At 36.1% G+C, this 8,894-nt stretch overlaps 1 long non-coding RNA gene across 1 annotated transcript; it reads left to right on the plus strand.

The window, feature by feature from the left end:
• The first annotated feature begins 1,992 nt into the window (after nucleotides 1–1,992).
• On the plus strand, nucleotides 1,993–4,431 carry LOC129725869 (uncharacterized). The gene is made up of 3 exons (XR_008728186.1): nucleotides 1,993–2,101; nucleotides 2,158–2,337; nucleotides 3,787–4,431. It is a non-coding gene; the product is annotated as an uncharacterized LOC129725869 (long non-coding RNA).
• Nucleotides 4,432–8,894: the final 4,463 nt, after the last annotated feature.

The raw sequence follows: 8,894 nt of genomic DNA on the forward strand, positions 1-8,894 counted from the left end.
AAAGTATCATTGCAAAAATTTCAACCAATTTAACTTCAAAAGTAATGATCAATGTAAAGTATTGCTTTCTTCATGATACTAAATTTAGTTGAACTGCTTATTCGCAAGCATTTGAAGTCAAAATATAAAAGTGTCATTTCCTCGAACAACCGATTTTGCAAATGTTACAAATATGCGATCATGGGCAGTATAACTCACAGTCAAAAAGTATAGAAAAACTCAAACAGAGAACGTACACAACGAGAACGGCTGATCGACTGGATAAAGGGAAATTGTGAGTAAACACGTCCTGTAGAGACGCTGTAACGGTCGAAACTTGGTGCAGCAACCTCTATACTTCAAATATACGATATCGATCATAGTAGTCGTTGGGCGATGTAAATTTTGATTCTAGGTTAGTTTTAGCTTGAATCAAGCCAATAAAAAAAATGAACAAACAAATTTTTTTTTAGTGGATATTACCCCTAGGATATCACCACTTCTTCTTGACTTCGGGTTGACTCAACCATGATCTTGAATATGTGTGAAATAATTCCAAAATATATAGTATAGTGTAGTATGATATTCAGGTAGGTATGTTATGTAAAATTCCCATCCCCTCATGATAAGGCTCCCATCCCTCCATAATAGGGCTTAGTAAGATTTTGTATGAATTATTCGAAATATCATACAGGTTGATCGTGTCATCAAACGATGCCATATTTTATCGCCCACCGGAAATGGGTTGAATTTATATCGGTTGAACATCTTCTTGTTGCTGTTAATTAGTTGATTGATAATTTTGTGAAATGAGAGGCTTTTTGTAACAGATATTTTGAATTAAGCACTCTGTTTTTCACTAACTCAACGCAGAAAAGATTACATGATTGATCAAAGCAAAGGAAATCCACAATGGTTCATCAACGGCGCGGGGCGGTTTAATTTCATTTCTATCACGCAACAGTCAACAGCTGGCTTCAGTTTGAGCGTCTTTATTCAGGAGAGATTGAATAAATCTTGGGGTAAATTGAAAAGAGTTCTTTTCTGTCACGCGATAGTTTTCATTTACAATCTTATTATTTGAGTGGTGCATTTTGATTTTAATATCAAAAAATTAAAATGAACAGAGCAAAGTCTTAGGAGCAAAGTATCGTTAAGCGGGCCTCTCAAAATTTCATACCTATGTGTTTGTGAAGAGTGTACTGACTAAAAACGTACTGACGACACTGTCACCCTTTTTTTGCTTGAAAAGAATAGAGACAAATATTCAATTCACTCTCATCAAGCTTACCTCCCACAGTGCATGTGAGAATCCCCCGCGGTGAGAAACTTGTAATTTCTGAGAGTTGGTTCTGGTGATGCTAGCAAAAAAAAAACAAGATGTAAAAAAACTCTTATTTCAATAAACGCGACTTTACGGTATAAAATATGTACTTTTGAGAATAGTGAGACTCTAGTATAATTGTGAGTGAGTTTTTTCCTGTAACATAAAACCTGATATCAGATTTTCCGAAAAGGTCGAAGATCTCATGTTAAAAACTTTTAATCAATACTCGGCTCCAATAATGAAACATGAACGCAGCTGTGCATTGCACATGATATCTTTTTTTGTTTATGGATTTTATTTTAGTACTGACCAAAATCAACAAAAAACGATTCCAAGGAATAAACTGGTATATAGTTATCATACTTTTCATAACACTAGCTGTAATAATTCGATTTTCATTCTGAAGTGTTCGAGTTGAAAATGGTATTTGATATGGCAAATTGATGTTGTTGAACACACCTTGCAAAATTTCTGTCCACTTCTGTTGTCATTAAATTAATGTTTAATTAACAGTTTCAACAAGAGATAAATGATAAATAATTGAATCATCCAATGTCATTACGAAAGTTTCAAGTTTTCCGTATTGTTTCGTTTTCTGTTTTTCCCTTTCAGATCTATCGTTTCGTCTTTCCCACTGGAGAAAAACAGCCTTATTTTGATTTCTTCTTTGTTTCGCTTGTACCTAGCAACAACACATGACAACGTGTTGTTATTGATGGGTCGTGCTACTAATGAGTGTTGACATTTTGATAGCGGTAAAATTAATACCTATGTGTGTAAACCAAAAAGTCGCAGGTGAGTTTCGGTTACCTGCGTGTTAGACTTTTGCTAATCGGTTTGTATTTTAACAGTGATTTTTGATTAAACAGATACCTTTGTCGTTTTGATCTAGACACTGGAATTGCACAACATTCTCGGTTAATTTACGGATGGCGAAACAGAACCAACTCTGCTGCTACTGATCGATCGTTGTAAAAAAAAAACAGTCAGAAAACACAGCTCAGAAAAAAATACCTGCCTAGCCAAAACTGGTAAGTAAAATCTAGCTAAATCAAAAGTCAACCTTGTACAAACACTCTTCATTCAATCTCGCAGGCGAACACAAGATCCGAGAGCACGTTTCGAATTTGGCCTTTCAATTTTCTGCTAGCGGCGATAGAACAGTAAGGCACAAAAATGACTTGTATAATGTGCCTTTTGTGGTTTCTCATCCTATAGGTTTTGATGTTCTAATGCTAAGATAGCCCTATCAATTCAGTTTAATCTTTTCTCCTGACACAGCAGTTGATATTCCTCTTTGGGCTGTCGTCTCGACAGTTGTACGACAGCTTGACGTGTTTATATGTTTAAGAGATTATCTCTGCCTTCTTTACGAAATGAAAAGAAAGAGTAATTGTTGCAAATTCCGAAATCTTCGTTCATTTCTCGGCTGGTAGGTGTATCTAACTAGGAAGGAAATGTCAAGGGAAAAGAAAAGGATTCATAACACGGAGTTCTCTGTTTCCAATAAACACGTTGAATGCTCGGTGATCCTGCAGCTTAAAACGGATTATCTCATCTCAATGTCTAGCGGGGCAACACGCTTCCTCTAAACAAACTTCTGTTCGTGAGTTTTGAATGAATCTGGAGGAATGCGGGGACCTGGTGTCCGATAGGGTTGCCGATTTGAGTTTTTTTTTTGTTCTAGAGATAGTTTGAATTCGTTTAGGAAACATTTCGAAGCTTATTTTTTTAATGGCATTGCTTCGTCAAGTTCGTGTATACGTGCAATTCACTCTAGCAGTGTTCTTTTGCAGCTTCCATCAATCAAAGGGGAAGAAGAAGAAGTAATCCTGGATTTATAGCTATACTTGTATATAACTAATACATGTATCTTCAATTCGATAGGTTCGATAACTGGCAATCTCTTATAATCAAGATTAAGCTAGTTGAATAATACTTTCAATACATACATAAAAATCGTTTAAAGAAATCAGCACCAGTTTATAGTTATCTTATGTAAAAAGTTATTTTTTATACATTCTTGTGAAGTAATTTAATATGACTGTTCAGAGCTATTTTCTAACTGTCAGATTGAAATTTGAGAAATATTTTTTGGTATTTTATAACTGATATTTTACTTGTATTTAACTCATTTTCTGCCTAATTGTATTTCATCACTCTGTGTGGCTTCAATCACAGCTTAACATTATCGTTGCACTGATTCTTCAAGTTTGGCAGTAAAACACCCATAAAAAGATTGACGAAAAACATTTTGTTATATTTTGACAAAAGCTTTTCTTGTCGAAAAAATTAAACTTGACGGGTTTCTCCAATTGCTTTTTATAACCTTTAACATACAAGGCTTTTGCGTTTAAATTATCTAATTAACTAGTCCAATATCGGCAAGAAATGTTTCATGATTTTCATTGAAAAATTCTGCGTCTATATTCAGTTACTGTACCAATATTTCATTACATATTTTGCTTAACTCGTTTCAGATAACTGATTCCAGACGTTCGATCAACTAAGATTCAATTGCAAAGGAGAAAAGATTGGAGACAGCATTCTAAACATAATCATCGGAAATTTTTTGGGAGCTTTTCTTTTCTTTCAGGCGGGTAACAGAAAGCTCTCGGCAAACATCATTCTCTCCGCCTGGCATTGATTGCGCAAAGCATGCAGGCCGGAACCGCGCGGCTATCGAATTCTGGACTGGACCAGAGCCGAAGAAAGAAATCCATCGAACTCAGCAGATATTCATTAATACGATATCACGGAGTCGAAGTATTTTTTCTTCTTCCGGATATCGATTTACTTCTCTCGGCGATTGATATCGTTTCTTGGTATTCGTGGTGTGTTCATTCATCGCAGCACTTTCCTAAAAAGATTGGAAGTGCGATGGACGCGTTGCTTGTCACTTTTAATTTCAAACTTAATACATGACAAACGACGGCTCTTCGATGTCAATGACATAGCGATACAGTTTTCTGCTGGCGCGGCGGCGGCCGATGTGGTGGCGATTCGGTGTGGAACTGGTTTTCGACAGCGCCCCAAGAGCAGGATGGATAATCATGATTTGATTATCGCGTATCCCGCTTAAAAAATGTAGAATTGGAACATTTAGGCGGCGACAATAAGAGCAGCCAGTCCGTCGCTCGGGCAGCAAACTCTAACCGGTAAGAACTTCAGAGTTTTTTTTTTTTTTTTCAAAATGAGTTTTTAGCTTACTTGAGCCAGAGAAAATTTTATGCATATGATAACTGACATGAGCATTAATTGGTCAGAGTGCAACTGAACCAAGCACCAAAGATATCATTTCGAGTAATTGGTATTTAAAATTTATTCACTCACAAATTGACCGTGTTTAAACTAATCAGTAATTTTAACACACAAAGAATAGAACCTGCTGACAGTCATACAATATATAAATATAGGAATGATACCATATATTTATAAAAAAATGAGATTTTTTTATTGACACTGTCACTATGATCGTACGTATTTAGTATGACATACCAACGTAACTGTTAAACAAATTATTCTTCGCTAACCAAGTCGAAATCGATATCAACAACAGCTCCATCATGATTTACAAGAGGTACAAACTTTAACGTTGCACACGATATTTAGAGCCCCTTTGGATGCAACAATGGCATATCAATGTGAACAAAGGAAAGTTGATATCGTCCTTTTTTTTTCCTTAAATATAGTTCTGTTCTTCAGCACACTCAACATAGTTTTGCAGTTTTAAAATTTCAAGTAAAAAATTCAAAAAAATGTACTGCAAAGTGTACCAAATGTAATCACCTGGAGTTCTTAGGTCTACTGTTCATGTCATTTAGGAAAGGAAAACAATTTATATTCTACGACTGACAGAAAAGCGAAAATTTTAAATAAAAGATTGAAGTTGACAGTTGAAAAGAGATATTGCTTAGTTTAGTGCTGTGCCGACTTATAATTGAGCCGTTGAGAGCAAAAGTGGTGCATGTGCCATTTTTACACTTTTTGGGTTTTTTGTATAAATTACGGCAGAAAGCAATAACAATAATAATAATAATTTAATAATTGTATATATAAAAGAGAAGTTTTGTATGTATGTATGTATGTATGTTCCAGCATAACTCTCGAAGGCCTGAACCGATTTCAACCAAACTAGGCATACGTGTTCTTTGTGTAAAGGAACACGCAAAACTTTTCCTTATTACTTTAAAAGCAATAGCGCAAAATTACCTTTTAGGTAACAAATCCATTACTTAAAAAGCAATAAAATTCTTCCCCAGTTAAGTAACAACACATACTGTCATTTATTTAGCACGTGTTATGAGAGTACGACTATCTAATAATGGTCGTTTCAACCACATGCAACATTTTTTCTGTCGAAAAATGCTCCCTTTCCACCTCAAGTCAAAAAAAAAAAATCACACACCGACGCATAAGTTGCACATGTTACAAGTTTTTTCAATCTCCAATTCATCCGGTTGGCGTGTATTAGTTCGCTCGTTGTATGCATACGGAGTAGCGAAAAAATTTGACAAGAGCTGCCAAGCAACATTTTCAAAGACTTGAAATGCGCCTTAAAATGACATCACGATCTGTAAACTGCGCTAGAGAAAAATAAAAACATTCGCTTTTTTGCAAGCTATTTACAGCACATAATCATTGGTTCATGGAAACTCATTTGGACCTGTTTGAATATACAAAACTCGTGCCCATCCAGAACAATATTCGCAACTTCGGCAACTCTGGTCAGACAGTATTACATATTTCCATTTCAAGTAAACACTGGGGAACGAAACGAAAGTGTTTCTTATTGGACATTTGAGGTTGACGGTTGAGATTCTGATTATGTGTGGATGAAGGGAGACAAAAATGAACCAGATCGTTGCATCAATACAAATGCAGCGTGTGAACTCTTGCCAACACATGCATTGCGGTGCTTGGCTGTATGTTCTCCTGCAGAAACACATACAAGCGTGTGGCCGTCATAATTTTTATTACTTTTTGTTTGTTACTTTTTGTGTATAATGCGCAGTCATAAGACACAAAAAATAATAAAAAATTGCCCAAAAGTAATAAAATATTCCCCGTTTGCGTTGGGTGAAGTGGTCATAGAAATATTGGATACGAGGAGGGGTCACCCTTAAAGAAGGAGGGGGTCAAAAGTAATAAATTTTCATATAAATGGAAACCTTTCATTGAAATATGATGATTTTCGGGTTCTTGGTCATATTTGGAGGCCGGAAGTTGATGTCCAGAGACCGAAACATGATGTTCGATGCCATTTTCAATCCAAGATGGCGACTTCTGGTTTCTGGGAAGCCATTTAAAGCTGTGGAAAACACTCACAAACCCCCCAATGTTGCAGTTTTCGGAGCAAAAATGGCTCTTAAGAACCGGTTATCGTTATCTGACGATACTTTGAAACTTGGGTTGCCGACCTCCGGTTTCTGGAAATCTGCGAATATTAATAATTGAATTAAATGCTTGGCAATATGGGTATTTTCAGAATCGGAATGACGTCGTCATAAGAAAATCGATCATATATTTCCAAATAATGGCCTTTTTTGAAACGTAGTGACGTCTGTTTGCAGCCGAAAATCGGCTTTCGTGCAAATGTTTCTAGAGAAGTGTTTCAAAACATCCAACCTGCTTTGATCCGTTTTTGGAACGATTTCTTGACATATTTAATGCATAATTTGATAACGGAGAGTCCAATTTAGCGTTTTGGATAAAAAATATGTTTGGAAAAGTTGCTGAAGCTCAACTATTACCGAATAAAAATTTAGTTAAGTTTGTATTTAAGTTTTGTATGTATGTATGTATGTTCCAGCATAACTCTCGAATGATTGTACCGATTTTAACCAAACTTGACATACGTGTTCTTTGTACAGAAAAAGTGGCAATAGAAATAGTGTGATGAAGGAGGTGCAACCCCCAAAGGAGGAAAGGGTCTTAATTGATCGAAAAATCTATTTTCATGCATTATGGGAACTTTCTGAATGAATACGATGGTTTTTAGGCCTTTGGTCATATCTGGAGACCGGAAACTGATTTCTAGAGACCGGAACATGATGTCGAAAAGAGAAAGGAGCAGCTATCAAAGAGGGAGGGGAGGGTCTTAATTTATAAGAAAATCAGGTCTTTTAGTGCCCTATGGAAACTTTTTGAAGGTACGATAACTTCCATAGCCTCGGTCGGTCATGGCCAGAAGTTGATGTCTAGGGACCGGAATATGATTCCGGATGTTTTTGGCGACTTTTGGTTGCTGGGAAGCTGTATACAACTGTAGAAAACGTTTTCAAACCTCCAAACATTGGTATTTCCGGAACCCGGATCTTTTAGAAAGCAGAACTAAAAATCCCATGACATTTTTTAAATTCAATATGGCGACTTCCGGTTTTAGAGTTTTATGAAAAACGAATATATGCTCTGCAATATGTATATTTTCGAATTCAAGATGTCGTCCAGAATCCAAAAATTCATCTCCGGCCCAAATTTTTAAATCGTGCATGGCGGATTACATTTTCTGGAAAGGTTACTAGAATACAGAAGAAGGCTTGGACGTAATATTGAACCGTTATTTAGAAATCAATTCCGCGATTTCTGCTTTCTGTCAAGCTGTGTAAAACTAAGTAAAATGGTTAACTAATGTCGATACACTAAAGCAACTTTTTACGCGGGGGATACATACCGCGTAAAAAAACCGCGTAAATTCCGGAATCCGTGTAAAATAAAACCGCGTAAATTCCGGAATACGCGTAAAAAAACAGCGTTAATTCTGCATTCCGAGTAAAGGGAAACCGAAATCCACGCAAAAATAAATACCGCGTAAATTCCGGAATCCGCGTAAAACAACGCGTAAATTCCGGAATCCGCGAAAAAAGGCCGCGCAAAAAAAACCGCGTAAAAAGCGACCTGTTTCTAGAAAGAGAACTATGTTCAGAAAATGACAACGGGCGTCCAACGCTATTTTCAAATTCCTGAAGAAAAATATTCAAATACTACCTGATATTACGTTCATAAGTCAGAGCTGATTCCCCTAAATCGAAAATTGGTGTCCGAACGTTTGGTATAGCGAAGGTTTTTTTCTGCACTGGAAGTTATTCAAAACTTGAGAAAAATCTGGAGATAGTCCCCGTATCTCCAAATTATTAATTAATTCATGAAGACTGATGTTCAACTATAACGATGATATTGATATTGTTTACACAAAAAAAGTAAAACGAGAAGACATAGCAAGCAATAATTTTAACTATTAGAGATGAGCCTAGGCTATTGATTATGTAATTTGAGTGTAATTTGAGTTTATTGTAAGGTAATCGATGCCGTCGAAGATACTGATGAGGCAATCCATTTTCCAACGGAATTTTTGAACTCACTCGACCCAATTGGAATGCCTCCGCATCGATTGTGAATCAACGAAAAAGATGGTATATAGGCAAGTTTATTACTAAAATAAAAATATTATTTGAAATGCTCGGGCTGGAAAAAATATATGGAAATATAGAAAATTATAAAATAAGCAGAAATTTTTACACGAGCAAGGCCGGGTACATTCAGCTAGTAATGTACTAAAACAGTGGTTCTCAATAGTGCTGGGACTATC

The sequence above is a fragment of the Wyeomyia smithii genome, chromosome 2 (genome assembly GCF_029784165.1).
Source record: "Wyeomyia smithii strain HCP4-BCI-WySm-NY-G18 chromosome 2, ASM2978416v1, whole genome shotgun sequence".
Taxonomy (NCBI): Eukaryota; Metazoa; Arthropoda; class Insecta; order Diptera; family Culicidae; genus Wyeomyia; species Wyeomyia smithii.